Source organism: Eleutherodactylus coqui, chromosome 11 (assembly GCF_035609145.1).
Source record: "Eleutherodactylus coqui strain aEleCoq1 chromosome 11, aEleCoq1.hap1, whole genome shotgun sequence".
Lineage (NCBI taxonomy): Eukaryota > Metazoa > Chordata > Amphibia > Anura > Eleutherodactylidae > Eleutherodactylus > Eleutherodactylus coqui.
Window position 1 is genome coordinate 6,684,727 of NC_089847.1, and position 17,485 is coordinate 6,702,211.

General features: G+C 45.1%; 1 protein-coding gene and 1 long non-coding RNA gene across 4 annotated transcripts in view; both read left to right on the forward strand.

Moving 5' to 3' along the window:
- Nucleotides 1-17,485, forward strand: part of LOC136582011 (fatty acyl-CoA hydrolase precursor, medium chain-like) — a 102,835-nt gene that overhangs the window by 35,873 nt on the left and 49,477 nt on the right. The gene's annotated exons all lie outside the window — the stretch shown is intronic.
- On the forward strand, nucleotides 5,737-6,279 carry LOC136582016 (uncharacterized). The gene is made up of 2 exons (XR_010787122.1): nucleotides 5,737-5,868; nucleotides 5,963-6,279. It is a non-coding gene; the product is annotated as an uncharacterized lncRNA (long non-coding RNA).

Below are 17,485 nucleotides of genomic sequence, written 5' to 3' on the forward strand. Positions count from 1 at the left end.
CTGACTCTGACTTTTGCGTGGTAGTATCCCGTTCACTGATGAGTGCGTCCTTGGAGCCAGCATCCCTGTGATCGGCTTCTACCATCTGGACCATCTGTTTCTTCACCTTCTGGGTTTGCTTTTTGAGGTCATTATACTCTTGCTGCAGTTCTTCCAAGACTTCTGCCGCCACTTGTGTGACCTTCAGAGCTTCAGTAGTCTCCTTTTGTGAACATAATTTGGCATTCTTTACTACTTGTAACTCCTTCAGATTCTTTAACAAGATCACCTTTTTTCTTTTCGGTCTGAACTGGGTTTTAGACATTTCTGGTCTCTGAACACTTCTTTCAGCCGCTTGACGACTTGATTTCCAGCCTTTCATCTTCATGCACAACTTCTCTGAGAAAAGCTGAAGCTCTGCTCTTTCTTCTGACACTACTTTCAGGGGGCGCTTCAGTCTCTTTCTTAATATTCTCCATTTCTTCTACCAGTCGTTGGAACACACCTTTGGGCTTTTCCCGTATTAGGGTTCTTTTCTCAGCATCATCTGACTCATTCTGTTCCGTTTCATCTGCTGTCACTTCCTCGTCCTTGGGCTCTTCTGCCACCTTAGCCTCAAGGTCAATATTAAGGCTTATCCGTAACATCCTTTCTATCCTGTCATGGAAGTCATCTGTTATAAAGACTCTTCTGACAAAGAGCTTAATAATTTCACTCTTCTTTGAGCCGTATTCATCAAACAGCCCTCGTGGAGCACTGGTAGGAATAAACAAGATGAACTTGAAAGTGACCTCTCCTTCTGCAGTGAAATGGATGTAAGCCATGGGATCGTCACTTTCCTTGGAGAAGGATTTGTAGAAGGCTTGGTATTCATCTTCCTGAACTTCCTTTGATGGCCTCTGCCAGATTGGTTTGATGTCATTCATAGGCTCCCAGTCCCAAAGCGTCTTCTCCCAGTTGGACACCATCTGACATTGGTAACCAAGCTCCACACTAATGTCTTCTACTTCCTGCTGAAGACTCACTGTAAACTTCTCAAGTTCATCATAGACATCAGTTTGAAGACAAAACAGCAGATTTATCACTTCCACCTCTTTTAGGATTTCACTGTCGTGCTCCTCAACCGTGACCCTGCATGCCGGGTGCTCATACCATTTCTCTTCCATCTCTGACATCATTTTCAGGGTGTGTGTTAAAGTTAACACTTCAGTCTTTTCCATACAGACCCTTTCTTCAGCGCACTCACATTCAGTGACATATCTTGCCGACCTGATTTTCTCCTCTGTAAGCTGCTGTTCACATAGTTGCTGCGTCTTTCTTAGTTTGGACACAAGCTCCTTTTGGAGACCAAGCTTCACAGAAGCATCTTCTGACTCTTGCTGAAGAGGTACTTTAACCTTCTCAAGCTTATCACAGGCAGCTATCTTCTCCTCATACTGCTGCCTTGTAGCTTCTAACTCCTCTTGTATTTCTCTTTTCTGCTCTTCCACAGAATCCACAGAATCCAAGCACAAAGCACTCTTCTCCAGTCCATATTTTAGGTCAGACACCTCAGCCTGAAGTGTTGCAATCTGCTCTGATAGGTTTCTCTTAGCTTCTGCATCCTCCTCTACTTGCTTGAGGAGCACATTTTTCTAATCTTGCATAGTATTCAGGTGTGCACTGAGACCAAGCCTCTGCTGCGTCTTTTCTTGCAGTAACTTCTGGAACTCTTCACTCTGAGCTTCCAGCTTCACCTGCAGCCTGCTCACCTGCTCAGACAACGCGGGCTGAACACGGTCACCTTCAGTTATTGTTATTTGTAGCTCTTGAAGCTGCATCTCTACTGTATTTTTCTTGCATTCATATGCACACTTGTCTTCCAACAACCCCTTCACCTTTTGGGTAAGCTCAAGACACTCACTTTTCAACGTTGCTTTCACTTTGCCAAGTTGCTTCACCTGCTTGGAGAGTTTCCCAACAACTACAGCATGACTCCGTTCCACCTCCTGGATTTGGGCTCCATGTATTTCAGCTTTCTCATCCAAGCTCATCTGTTCTGCTCATCCTGGTTTTCCTTGTCACCCAGTAAGTCTTTCAAGAACACTGCTTGCTTCTCTGCCTGTCTGCACGCAGCTTTCTCCACCTCCTGCTTTTCTTTGAGCTGTTTTACCTGAACTTTCCATTGAATATTCCTCTTTGCTGACTGTGTCTTCAACTTTTTACAGTCTTGTTCACACTTCTGGGTTTGTTCTCCCAACAAAGCCCTGTGATCAGTTTTAGTCTTTGTAGCTTTGACTGACTCCGTCAGTGCAGCCAACTGCTTTTTTAGGAGGCGATTGGTTTCCTATTGTTGCAGATTAGCCTGCCCCATCTGTCACACCGAGTCCTCCATGGCAGCAGTCTTTTTAGACAGGGTACTAGCGGCTGTTATCAAGGACATGCAGTGTTGGTTCGCCGGTGTCTACTTGATGCCCGCATCCGAAACCCCATATGTGGGAATATAGCTCAGTAGGCGTGCAGGTTTCTTGATACACAGAGACGGAACACCAGCAGATGCAGTCCAAATACAGAGGTGGCCTGCGTTTATGTTATACCAGCAACATAAAAAGTCCAACCTTAACTTCAGGCAAACAAATGATAGTCCATAACCCAGATATCAGGTAAACAGGCAATAGTCCAGATAGTCCATGATAGTCCATAACCCAGATATCAGGTAAACAGGCGATAGTCCAGAGCCCAGCGCTCAGGTCACACTTAGCCGATGCAGCGCACAGCAGGGCTTCTACCTCCGAGCCGGTCATACAGGCTGCTAGGGTCCAGCAGCCATCTTAGCTAATAAACAGTCCAAGGGAACACCCCACCTGGGTGCTTGAAGTTAGGGCCGCCCCCCTGTCCACCTCTTGCCTTTCCAGGCCACCAGCCTGCAGCACCTCACTCTGCTGCACTGGTTCTCCTCTGTGTCCTTGCACACTGCTCTTTATGTGCACACTTGATATGGCTCAGCCTCAGCATCTGGGCTGACTGAGCTCGCCCACACCCTGGAATGGAGGAGGTGGAATGGACAGCCCCACTACCACTATTGCTCTATGGAGTGTTGTGTACTACTTCCCAATGGCTGCAGAGATCAAATACGTAAGTGAGGTGGGCCCTCAGAAAAAAAAAATGTGTGTACATGGATAGTAACTTAGGTGCAGGCCTACTAGTTAAAAATAAGTGAGCTCGAGCCAACACGAGGGAAATACATATTGATCCATCAGTTGTGGACAGCCCCACTACCAACCTGCCATCCATTCCAAAAAAAAACGGCCCGGATATTTTTAAACAGATCTCCAGCAACTGCTTGCTGGAGACCACATTACGCTCCTGAGGTTTTTATATCTCTGAGCGAGACATGACCTTCCTCCAGTCCCCTTAGTACCTCACAACCCCTTAGAAATTTTAAAGAGTTTTCAGTACACTTGAAAAGTTCAACTCATCTCGCAGCAACTACATTGATGTATAAATAAAAGATATGATTTTAAGTGGGGAAGGAAAATGGGAAAAAATGGCCGCGCTCTAAAATGAGTATTCTGGGATTTTTTTAGTTGGTGCATTGCAATAAACTAAGGAGGATTGTGGTTATCATAATGTATTTTCTGTAGCATTTTTCTAGTGTTCAGCCTTTCCGCTGGCCATCACATGATCCAGCTGTATCACTGTCAGCTCTTCTGCTGACATCACACTGAACACATAGTTTCTTAGACCCAATGTAGTGGCCCAGAGTTAACGGGCCCCCTCCATAAGTATGAATGGTGTCTTTTATGTTTCATGAATTTGATGTGTATTGCACCTCTGCAGCACTGAATGGGTTACTGTCTCGGTTATGTCTGAAAAATGTATCTTGTTGCGTGTCATGTGATCGTGATATATATATATATATATATATATATATATATATATATATATATATATATATATATATATATGTATATATGTGTGTGTGTGTGTGTGTTTGCAAGGTGTCTGCAGTTTTGTCTAGTCTATTCTAGTGTAGTCTGGGCTTGCAAGAGAGAAGAAAGGATTGCTGTTCTGCAATTGAGCCACACAGACACTGTCTGCTCTATGGGGTCCAGAATTGGAAGAGGCTGAGAGATTCATACCAGTCTGCCCTAGGCATAATTCACCCAGGCCTTCCTGCTGTTAATCTGGAGGACTGAGAATGTAAGAGGAGCTGCCATGCACCATTGATTGTCCATCTTCGGAATGTGAGTGTTGACCGGTAGGGAGCTGGAGAGAGAGTGAGAGAGACTGGCTGGGAACAGAACCCCACAGATAACTTGGACTGTGGATTCATCTGTCATCCTATGAATCCTCCCTATCACACCACTTTGTACTCTGCACCATTTTCCTGCTGGCGCGAGTATACTACTGTCGGACTGTAAATAGTTTCTTCAAGTGAACAAGCACTGCGGACCATTCCTGGCTTTGCTTTGAAACGTTTCCTTGTGTGTGTGGACTACTTATTTCAACCTTCTGGAATTCACCGCAGAAGAAGGAACGGTGGCGTCACAAGTGACAAGACTTTAAGGTAAACCAAGCATTGGGTTACACCGTGAAACTTCCCCCAATGGTAACTTGGATGGGTTCTGTGCTACCTCCAAGGAAGGAAATGGTAGAACCCCATGACAAGGCCTCAATCTAACCTGCTATGTCCACTGCTGTGGGCCCACTCCTTGGATGCTGTACCAAGATGGCCACGGGCCCTTCCCCACAGAGCCCTATTCTGGAAGCTTCTAGTATAGTTCAATTAAATCCTATTAGCAGTCAGTTTTTATGAGCTTTCAGCTTCCTCTTTTGGCGAACTTTAATAGTGCAGCCTGTAACAGTTCTATAGCTCTGTTTTGGATGCCACCGAGGGGCTGATAGTGGCAGCAGATGGGACTTCGCCCTGGAGCTCAGTACATGGCGGCACTGTAATCCACAGGAGGGGAGCAGGGCACTGCTGACATTCTTAGGGGAGGGGAATACTATATTCAGCCAAGGGGGTTATGGGAAATGTAGTAGAAGCAGGTGACAGGAAGTCTGTAAACGGGATGTAAACAAAGAGTGCACAGTTGATTCCTCAGACTGGCGACAGCGATATCGCTGCTACCAAATCTCTGTGATATCGCTTCTATGTACACATGATTTTGTAGCGTGAGTGATGCTTTTTTTCTTGGGGAAAAATGTAGCATCGCTTCGCTGCTGCCCACGATAAGATCGCGTGATTGTGTAGTGAGAAAGTTAATAGGACTTTCTAATGTAAAAAAAAAAAAAAAAAAAAACTCGCATCAAGCGAAAACCGGAAGTTCGTGCTATGCAATGCGATAAACGAGGGAAACACGGGCTACAAAGAAATTGCAAATCGCGGCTGTATAAAGCATGCCACAATTTTGTAGTTTTGCAATGTAGCCGCCTACAAAACTTCGCTAATGTGAAGGAACCAATAGGAAAGCAGGGGCTTCACATACACGCCATTTGGAGCACTGTTGCATTGCCACAAAATTTCGCAAAAAAGTCACCCGTGTAGAAGTGGCCTGAAGAGCAAAAAATTAAGAGGAAAGGTAATGGATGGACGTCCTCTAGCATTGGGTGATGATTTATGACTGTTTTCAAATCTGACTTTGGTCTCAGACATCCCTTTAAAAGCTATTCTGATTAGCTACAATTATATCCAGACCAGACAATCCTCTGTGAGCTAAAGAGCCTGGACTGATACATTGTAACAAACCATCAGTAGTGAGATTTTGTGCTGCCGCCGTGTGTAGCTGATGGAACTGGATGTCGGTCACTGATGATGATGTTTTCTCTCCCAGGACCTGCAACCAATGCTGAGAAGACCTTGAGCAGGAATATGATGAGATACTGGGCTAACTTTGCTCGGACTGGGTAAGCCCATAGCACTGGACTAGAATGGCGGCACATTCACTGCGCCGCTGGTGTCACCTCATTGGTTATAACAATGCCACATTGTTTACTGCAGGGACCCCAATTCTCCTGGTCTGACAACATGGCCGCCATACGGAGCAGGCGAACACTATCTGGGGATTAACCTAAAGCAGAAAGCGTCTTCAAAGCTGAAGGAGGAGAAGTTCAAGTTCTGGACTGAGATCCTTCCAGAGAAAATTCGGTCCCTGACAAAGGATGGAAGCAAACGCACCGAGCTGTAGATTATAACTACACAGCATGAACAGAGAGCGCAACGTGCGGTGCGAATCACAGAGAGCGCAACATGCAGTGTGAATCACAAGGTGTTCTGGGATATTTTTTAAATTTTTAATAAAATTTTGTTCTATGAAATCTTGTAGTATTTTTGTCTTGCAGCTGGGTCTCTGTCCACTATGACAGAACTGCCGGAGCGGGAAAAGGGAAAAAGGGGTCAGCACTACCCATTGGAAATATATCCCAATAGAAATATATAGGTGCACGTTAAACCATGGCTGCAACATACAGTAGAAGCAGAAACCAAAAATGGCAACAGCACGCAAAGTAAATTTACTATCAGAGGTATACATATCTATAATGTAACCACATTAAATACTGCAAGGTTCTTAGTATATAATTTGATCAAATTACATTGGCTCATCTACCAACGTCCAGGTGACCGAGCTCTCAGATGGGTCCTGTATACCTCTGATAGTAAATTCAGACCCCCACTGATCAAAACTTTAGACATTTCTCCCTGACATACAATCACAGAACCCAAGTAATAAAACACCTTGGAGGGTAAATATATCTTGCAAACCAGTAAATTCAAACTTATCACAGATTATCTCACTGGTTTTCTGGAGATTAAACAACTTTTATTATGAATTTCTAAAAAGAGGGAGTAGAAAATAACTCTATTATACTCTAGTGAACCCTATGGTGTGGAGAACCTGCCCTGAAAATGGTGACCCTGTGCTGGATCCTGACTGTAGAACACCCTAATAAACCCTACAGAAGAGCCAAAAAAAAGGGGTGGGGGGATATTTATCATAGATTCCAATTAGTTAAAAACTAATTATTGGGAATACAGCATTCAGATTGCAAATAGTCTCATTCAGATGTACAAATATATAATCTACACCAATTCTTACTCAACAGACTCCTCTCTTAGAAAGATTACATACAGATTAGAGATGATTGAGCATTGCCCTTAGCGAGTAACTGCCCGCTCGAGAGAAAAGGTTCGGGTGCTGGCGCGGGGGAGCGGTGAGTTGTGGCAGTCAGCAGGGGGGAGCGGGGGGGAGAAAGGGAGAGAGAGATATCCCCTCCGTTCCTCCCCGCTCTCCCCCGCAGCTCTCTGCCTGCCGCCGGCACCTGAACCTTGTCTCTCGAGCGAGCAGGTACTCGCTAAGGGCAATGCTCGCTCGAGCAATTGCCCTTAGCGAGTATGCTCGCTCATCACTAATACAGATGTTATCCATCAGTGCAATCCACAGTGCGTAATTCCCAGCCTAGATTGCAAAATTTCATGACACATATTAGGTCAAAAACATCCGACACATTACACGAGCAATATTTTTGGCTCATCAGGGGTCAGAGAACGCACAGTGTCACAGTAAGGCCTGTGACCGAATCAATAAAACAACACAATACATTGCGTATGAAAACACCGCCCAGACGCAATGCATTGTGTATGGACAGCGCTGCATGTGCTCCTATACAAATGTACAGCGCTCACGCTGCATGGGACGCAAAGAAATAGAGCATGCTGCGATTTCTCGACACGCATTGTTAACAGGCACATGTGCAGGGATCCATGAAAGTCCAATGACTCTATTCACCGCGTATCACACGATATTTTTTAAATCTCCCGTGTTTCCCTGCGGAGCTTGCTTTTTATCGCATCGCAAAAGCAACAAACATGCGTTGTGATGCGATTTTAACATTAGAAGGTCCTATTGACTATCAGGTTAAAAAAAACGTGATTTTAACGCTGGGCAGCGGTGATCTAAAATTATTATTAAAAAAAGCATTGCTGACACAAAAATGCGATTTTGCTGTGAGAAAATCACGGCAAAATCGCGATCGCCCGTGTGAAGCTAGCCTGAATGCTCTTTTTGCCTTTCTCACGCAAGAACGAGCACAGTGACAGGTACATAACACAAAAGCCCTGGCTTTGCAGTTCACCAAATCACAGTTCATATAGGAAAGCCCAAGTCTCACACTGAAAGGAATTTGATTTAACAACAAATCTACGAGCCTTACAGCTGCCACGACGAAAGGGGACGCTAATTTTTCAATTCATCCAGTTATTCGGTTTAAGGGAGGGACTACAGTGGCTATGGACCAAAAGAATTGCCGAGGTTTCTGTACCTACTATATGTAATGCTGGGTGATCGCCAATAAATCCTTGATGACAGGATCACTCCTAAGTATTGGCCAAAAGTTTGTGGATATTTTAAATTTCTTTCACTGCTGAATAGAGATGAGCGAGCACCAAAATGCTCGGGTGCTCGTTGCTCGAGTCAAACTTTTTGCGATGCTCGAGAGCTCGTTTTGTGTAACGAACCCCATTGAAATCAATGGGCGACTCGAGCATTTTTGTATATAAAACCAGAAAACATCCAAAATCCATGGAAACACCACAAAACTGATAGGGCAGGGCAGGGGCAGCTGCAGGGCTGCATCTCAGGTTCCCAGGTCTCACTATTAAGCCACAATAGGGGCAAGAGTGTGCCCCCCCCTAACAATTTTTACTTTGGACAAACCCTCATTAGCAAGGCACACCTTAGCTAAGCACCACACTACCTCCAACTAAGCACAACACTGCCTGCGGGACACACCACTGCCTCTTCTCCTGGGTTACATGCTGCCCAACCCCCCCCCCCCGCACGACCCAGTGTCCACAGCGCACACCAAAGTGTCCCTGCGCAGCCTTCAGCTGCCCTCATGCCACACGCTGGCCTCATAGCCACACCACCCTCATGTCTATTTATAAGTGCGTCTGCCATGAGGAGGAACCGGAGGCACACACTGCAGAGGGTTGGCAGGGCCAGGCAGCGAGCCTCTTCGAAAGGGGTGGGCAATAGCCCACAATGCTGTTGAGAATTGATGAGAAATTGACATTCGATCTTCACGTGAGCGGGCCCAGCGTCAGGCTCGTTCCCAGCCTCCATCTTGTGTGACCCAAGGTGCTGCGAGTTACATAGCAATGGGGAATCCATGTGCCCACACACGATTCATTCTGTGTTGGTGTCGGATAGTTCAATCGACACCGCAAGGGGAAAGCCACCTGCACTCTGCCGCCTACCCAAGTCAGTCAGTGTGTTTGTGCCAGACAGGTAAAGCACCGCATTGGGAAGTCTGTGTGCACCCACAGCATAGTTGGGTCCTAGGCGACCCAAGACATGAACCATGAAGAAATCAGAGTGCCCAAACATGGCAGACTTTCCCTGCGCCAAGGACATAGGCCTCAGCCCACACCCTCAGCAATCGCTGGCATGAAGCGGACTTCGATGCTAGTTCAGCTGCGAAGGTCTCAATAAATCAGTTACGTTTTCTTTCACGGCTCCAATGACTGGATTAGCCAGGAAAAAGTTCCACAGGCCCGACCTGGCGCAGTTGCAGTTCCCCCGGGACATAGGCCTCGGCCAACAGCTTCAGCAATTGTAGGCATGAAGCGGACTTCGATGCTAGTACAGCATTGAACGTCTCATTAATGCAGTAACACTCCTCTTCTTTGGCCCAAACCAGTGTATCAGATAACTGTGGTAACACAAGAGCAAACACATGATACCCAGTGCTGATCCCCTGACCCCAAGCAGGAGGAGGAGGTGGCCGTACAAGGCCAAGAAACCATGACCAGGAGCCACTGTAGCTTGTGGGGGAAGTATGTGAGCAGGCCCTTAGTTCGGCATGGTCCCAGCAAACACACAGTGGTACCCAAGGTGCCGCAAGTTACATAGCAATGGGCAATCCGGGTCCCCTCACACTATTCATTCTGTGTTGGTGTCGGATAGCTCAATCGACACCGCAAGGGGAAAGCCATCTGCACTCTGCACCCTACCCAAGTCACTCAGTGACTTTGTGCCAGACAGGTAAAACACCGCTATGGGAAGTCTGTGTGCACCCACAGCATAGGTGTGTCCTAGGCGACCCAAGACATGAACCATGAAGAAATCAGAGTGCCCAAACATGGCAGACTTTCACTGCACCGAGGACATAGGCCTCTGCACAAACCCACAGCAATCGCGGGCATAGAGCGGACTCCGATGCTAGTACAGCTGTGAATGTTTCATTAAGGCAGTAACGCTCCTCTTCTGTGGCCCAAACGAGTTTCTCAGATAACTGTGGTAACATGAGAGAAAATACATATTGGCCTCAGCCCACAATTCATGCCCTAGTCAGTGTGCGTTTTTGGGCCAGATAGGTAAAACACCGCGATGGGAAGTCTGTGTGCACCCATAGTATAAACAGACCCCTGTAACATTCCAGTAGAAAAGGTATAAGCAGACCCCAGTAACATTTCAGTTGCAGTGGTATAGGCAGACCCCAGTACCATTTCTTTAGTAGAAGTATAGGCAGACCCCTGTAACATTTTGGTAGCAGGAGTATAGGCAGACCCCTGTAACATTTCGGTAGCAGGAGTATAGGCAGACCCCAGTACCATTTCTGTAGTAGAAGTATAGGCAGACCCCTGTAACATTTAAGTGGCAGCAGTATAGGCAGACCCCTTAACATTTCTGTAGCAGCAGTATAGGCAGACCCCTGTAACATTTACGTGGCAGACGTATAGGCAGACCCCAGTAACATGTATGTAGCAGCAGTATAGGCAGACCCCAGTATCATTTCTGTAGCAGCAGTATAGGCAGACCCCAGCACCATTTCTGTAGTAGAAGTATAGGCAGACCCCAGTAACACTTCTGTAGTAGAAGTATAGGCAGACCCCTGTAACATTTAGGTGGCAGCAGTATAGGCAAACCCCTTAACATTTAGGTGGCAGCAGTATAGGCAAACCCCTTAACATTTAGGTGGCAGAAGTATAGGCAGACCCCTGTAACATTCTTGTAGCAGAAGTATAGGCAGACCCCTGTAACATTTAAGTGGCAGCAGTATAGGAAGACCCCTGTAACATTTATGTAGCAGCAGTATAGGCAGACCCCTGTAACATTTACATAGCAGCAGTATAGGAAGACCCCTGTAACATTTACATGGCAGAAGTATAGGCAGACCCTGTAACATTTATGGAGCAGCAGTATAGGCATACCCCAGTATTATTTCTGTAGCAGCAGTATAGGCAGGCCCCTGTAACATTTACGTGGCAGAAGTATAGGCAGACCCCAGTAACATTCTTGTAGCAGAAGTATAGGCAGACCCCTGTAACATTTAAGTGGCAGCAGTATTGGCAGACCCCTGTAACATTAACATGGCAGAAGTATAGGCAGACCCCTGTAACATTTACGTGGCAGAAGTATAGGCAGACCCCAGTAACATTCTTGTAGCAGAAGTATAGGCTGACCCCTGTAACATTCTTGTAGCAGCAGTATAGGCAGACCCCTGTAACATTCTTGTAGCAGAAGTATAGGCAGACCCCTGTAACATTTACGTGGCAGAAGTATAGGCAGACACCAGTAACATTTATGTAGCAGCAGTATAGGCAGACCCCTGTAACATTTACGTGGCAAAAGTATAGGCAGACCCCAGTAACATTCTTGTAGCAGAAGTATAGGCAGACCCCTGTAACATTTAAGTGGCAGCAGTATAGGCAGACTCCTGTAACATTTATGTAGCAGCAGTATAAGCAGACCCCTGTAACATTTATGTAGCAGCAGTATAGGCAGACCCCTGTAACATTTATGGAGCAGCAGTTTAAGCAGACCCCTGTAACATTTACGTGGCAGAAGTATAGGCAGACCCCTGTAACATTTATGGAGCAGCAGTATTGGCAGACCCCTGTAACATTTACGTGGCAGAAGTATACGCAGACCCCAGTAACAATCTTGTAGCAGAAGTATAGACAGACCCCTGTAACATTTATGTATCAGCAGTATAGGCAGACCCCTGTAACATTTACGTGGCAGAAGTATAGGCAGACCCCTGTAACATTACTGTGGCAGAAGTATAGGCAGACCCCTGTAACATTACTGTGGCAGAAGTATAGGCAGACCCCTGTAACATTACTGTGGCAGAAGTATAGGCAGACCCCTGTAACATTACTGTGGCAGAAGTATAGGCAGACCCCTGTAACATTTTTGTAGCAGCAGTATATGCAGACCCCTGTAACATTACTGTGGCAGAAGTATAGGCAGACCCCTGTAACATTTCTGTAGTAGAAGTATAGGCAGACCCCTGTGACATTTCTGTAGCAGCAGTATAGGCAGACTCCTATAACGTTTATGTGGCAGCAGTATAGGCAGACCCCTGTAACATTTACGTGGCAGAAGTATAGGCAGACCCCAGTAACATTCTTGTAGCAGAAGTATAGGCAGACCCCTGTAACATTTAAGTGGCAGCAGTATAGGCAGACCCCTGTAACATTTACATGGCAGAAGTATAGGCAGACCCATGTAACATTTACATGGCAGAAGTATAGGCAGACCCCTGTAACATTTACGTGGCAGAAGTATAGGCAGACCCCAGTAACATTCTCGTAGCAGAAGTATAGGCTGACCCCTGTAACATTCTTGTAGCAGAAGTATAGGCAGACCCCAGTAACATTCTTGTAGCAGAAGTATAGGCAGACCCCTGTAACATTTAAGTGGCAGCAGTATAGGCAGACCCCTGTAACATTTACATGGCAGAAGTATAGGCAGACCCCTGTAACATTTACATGGCAGAAGTATAGGCAGACCCCTGTAACATTTACGTGGCAGAAGTATAGGCAGACCCCTGTAACATTTACGTAGCAGCAGTATAGGCAGACCCCTGTAACATTTACGTGGCAGAAGTATAGGCCGACTCCAGTAATGTTCTTGTAGCAGAAGTATAGGCAGACCCCAGTAACGTTCTTGCAGCAGAAGTATAGGCAGACCCCAGTAACATTCTTGTAGCAGAAGCATAGGCAGACCCCAGTAACATTTACGTGGCAGAAGTATAGGCAGACCCCAGTAACATTCTTGTAGCAGAAGTATAGGCAGACCCCTGTAACATTTAAGTGGCAGCAGAATAGGCAGACTCCTGTAACATTTATGTAGCAGCAGTATAGGCAGACCCCTGTAACATTTATGTAGCAGCAGTATAAGCAGACCCCTGTAACATTTATGTGGCAGAAGTATAGGCAGACCCCTGTAACATTTATGGGGCAGCAGTATAAGCAGACCCCTGTAACATTTACGTGGCAGAAGTATAGGCAGGCCCCTGTAACATTTATGGAGCAGCAGTATTGGCAGACCCCTGTAACATTTACGTGGCAGAAGTATACGCAGACCCCAGTAACAATCTTGTCGCAGAAGTATAGGCAGACCCCTGTAACATTTAAGTGGCACCAGTATAGGCAGACCCCTGTAACATTTAAGTGGCAGCAGTATAGGCAGACCCCTGTAACATTTACGTGGCAGAAGTATAGGCAGACCCCTGTAACATTACTGTGGCAGAAGTATAGGCAGACACCTGTAACATTTTTGTAGCAGCAGTATAGGCAGACCCCTGTAACATTACTGTGGCAGAAGTATAGGCAGACCCCTGTAACATTTACATGGCAGAAGTATAGGCAGACCCCTGTAACATTACTGTGGCAGAAGTATAGGCAGGCAGACCCCAGTAAAATTTCTGTAGTAATAGTATAGGCCAACCTCTGAAACATTGGGGGACCCAGAAGTGTAGGCGAAAGGCGGAAAAATTAGTTGGATAAGAGTGTAGGCGTGGGCCCGAAAAATTAGTGTACCAAGAGTACAAGTGTACCTCTGAAAAATTTATCAACCGAGAGGGCAGGTGAAACCCATAAATATTTTTTGAATGATACAGCTTGCTGTTGCTTAATTTGTAACAGAGCCTGGAGGCAGTCCTGTTAAAAAAAATTGGTTCATGTTAAAGTATCAATACTTTTGAAACTTTTAAAAATTGTAAAAAAAATTTGTTAGATGAGCCTTTTGGGCTTCAGAAAAATTGGCAGTTCAGCGCGATGACATGTTGTTTCTGGAGGAGGAGTAGCAGGAGGAGGACTAATATCAGAGACAGATTGACAAAGCTAAATGCCCCGTTTTTCCAGTGATAGAGAAGAATGCTTTTATCTGCGGTTGCAGCGAACAGAATCTTTAGGTTCAGCTGCTCTCCGCTGGTGGAGAAGAGAAGTCTGGGGAAATCTAGGCTTTGTTCATCATTATGAGTGTAAGCATGTCGGCACTGGCAGTTGACAGGTGGGTACGCTTATCCGTGATGATTCCCCCAGCTGCACTAAACACCCTCTCTGATGAGACACTAGCGGCAGGGCAAGCCAGAACCCCCAGGGCATACAGAGCAAGTTCGTGCCACGTGTCCAGCTTTGACACCCAATATTTGTTTAGAGCTGAGGCATCACGGAGGATGGTGGTACGATCGGCTACGTACTCCCTCACCATCTTTTTTACAGTGCTCCCTTCGACACAGCCTTGACTGGGGAGTTGTGACTCAGTCTTGCTGGGGAGCAATAAAGCTCCAAAGGCCTTGGAGAGTGTTCCTCTGCCTGCGCTGAACATGCTGCCTGATCTCCGCGCCTCCCCTGCTACTTGGCCCCTTTGGAACTGCGCCTTCTGCCGCTAGCGCTGTCAGATGGGAAGTATAGCATCACTTTGTCTACCAGGGCCCTGTGGTATTGCATCACTCTCGTACCCCTTTCCACTTCAGGAATGAGAGTGGAAAGGTTCTCCTTGTACCGTGGGACGAGAAGGGTGTACACCATAGATGATATCGGGTGTCCAACAGAATAGCCAATGTGGGGGAATTTATCCTCCGATTGTGTAACATTGTGCAACATTGCGTGAGATTGTGAAATATGTCTCCAGATGTTATTTTGTTTTTGCCAGAATAATGTTCTATTGCAAGAAAACACTTTTATAGTCAAAAATATACCTTGACATACATTAATTGACACCCATTTTATGATTTAATAAAACACAGTAATGAGCAGGGGGAAGCAGCAGAACCTGCCTACATTGACTGTTGTTTAGACAACATTTTTGTCTGAGTCTTCATCGTCGGCGTTGTCACTGGTGACTGATTATTTTAATTCTACCTGGTATTGGTGATTTCTTCCTGACTTAAATTCCTCTAACATTTTGGAGAACCCCAGCGAGATTTGCTAGAATAACACTGATTACTGAATGAGGAACAGCGGACTTCTCCCTTTTGGAAAAAGCATAATCCCGGGGTAAGAGAACTTTTCTATTGACTTTTTCCTGGGGAGGGGGGACACCTGTGGAATCAGTGGTCGGTGCCTTCTCAGCAATACTGAACTTTGCTCCCTATCAGGTAGAATTACTTTTTCCTTATCTGTAAATTGTTCCTTTTCTCAGTGCTATTTCCTGAGCTATTTCTGAAGTCTGTCCTACAGCTCTTACCCGGGATAATGCTTTTTCCAAAAGGGAGAAGTTCGCTGTTCCTTGTTCAGTATTTCAGTGTTATTCTAGCAATATCTCGCTGGGGCCTCCAAAATGTTAAAGACCTTCTGTAAGTCCATAAAAAATCACCAATACCAGGTAGAATTAAAATAATCGGTCACTAGCGACAAAGCCCATCGATGAAGACTCAGAGACAAAGTATCTGAATAACAGTCAATTGTGGCAGATTCTGCAATATTTTCTACATAAACTTATGTAGAAAGTTATGTAGTTATGTAGAAGTTACGTGTTTACGGATAGTCACCCAATCTCCAGGTTGTGGTTTCTACTTCCCTCAGCAGTTACAGATATCTCATTCTGATTTGACCTCGTATCTTGGTTCTTTGCAGAAAACATTACAACAGATTCATAAATGTGTCTCCAGTTCTATTCCAGATCCTTCTTCACTGCAAGGTACTCACAATCTACAACCTGGAGATTGGGTGACTATCCATAAACTCAATAGGAGAGCTTTGGAACCTTGTTTTGAAGGTCCTTACCAGGTCCAACCGACAACACCAACTTCAGTAAAAGTGCAAGGGAAGGAGACATGGATACATGTGTCACATTGCAAGTTGTTTGCAGCTCACGAGGATTAAATAAGAGGAAGTATTTTACTTTTCTTTGTGTGTTGTATACAGCAAGTGTAACTGTGCTTTCTCAGGATGCATTGAATGATGGATGTAGTAACAAATTCATTAAGTATCATGGAATTGTTTCTAAGATGAAAAATCTATCAGATTGTTGGATATGTGTCAGCTAAAGCAATGCCATATTTTTCATCACCCGTAACTGAACATGAGTTATTCACAACCACATGTTGGAAGCTCCCCTTTATAATCTTAGCTGAAGAACAAAGTAGGACAGCAATAGCAATACCTGTGACTGAATGGACTAAGCATCCTTGGTGGCAGATAATTTAACTACTAGAGTTAATAAACTTTTTGAATTTAAGGATGAGGATGGCAGGTGGTATAATAAACCTCTCTCCATGCTAGAAATGGGTAGTGTACCAACAGACGAGAGGCAGATCAGTTTCTCTGTTCAAGATAAAATTGAAGTGGTAAGACCTGGAGTTTATATGGGAATTGATGTAGTCAAAAAGAACCCTCCTGTCCTTCAAAAATTACATAACTCCTCCTGGACTTTTTTGCAAGATTCCCAATGGGAGACTCTACACAATGTAGAGATTTAGGAGGGTACTATAGGGTGGAGGGAGAAATAAGGGAACCCCGACAGGCAGATGACAGTGTAAACCTTGGGGTACAGGATAATATAAAAGATGGTCAGCCTACTACATGTAGTCTTAAAGCATTCTATGCAGCACTCACTAATGGTAAATATTTCTCTTGGTGTCAATTCCCTGATACTGTCCTACTAACTTACATTGCAGATGGTTTTATACATGGTATAAAAGAAGGTATTTATGCTGTATGCGGTAATAAGGCTTATAGGTGGATTCCACGAGGACCTGGAGGAACATGTACTCTAGCAAGGTTAGACTCAGCAACTTGGGTCTGCAGGAAAATCATCAATGAGACTTGTGGATCAATCTGTACCTGATGTGCATGTAATGACTGTTCTGACAACTGTTAAGTTACCATGTACCTTGTATGGAGAACATACTCTGCAAGAATTATCAACTGCATGAACTGTGGAACCTACTCTCATCATAAAAGAACCAAAGATTTATACACAGACTGTACAAACAAACATTTTTATACATTTTTTTACTAGACATATTCTTCAAGAACTAACTAAATAACCTCATCATATTTGCATATATCTTTTTAAGGTTTATGTTTTCCACAATTCATATGAATACTGGCTGAAGCATAAGGAAGGGAGAGATGAGAGCTGAACCAGTTGGGAGAGTGGGTTTGAGGAGTCAGAGGAAGATCTCTAGACACTCCTCGGGGCAGGTCTCTGTGAGGCAGGGCAAGGATAGCAGGTCTTCTTTGCTTCTTGCTTTATTAGAAAATAGCATCGTCCTATACTATCTTTGG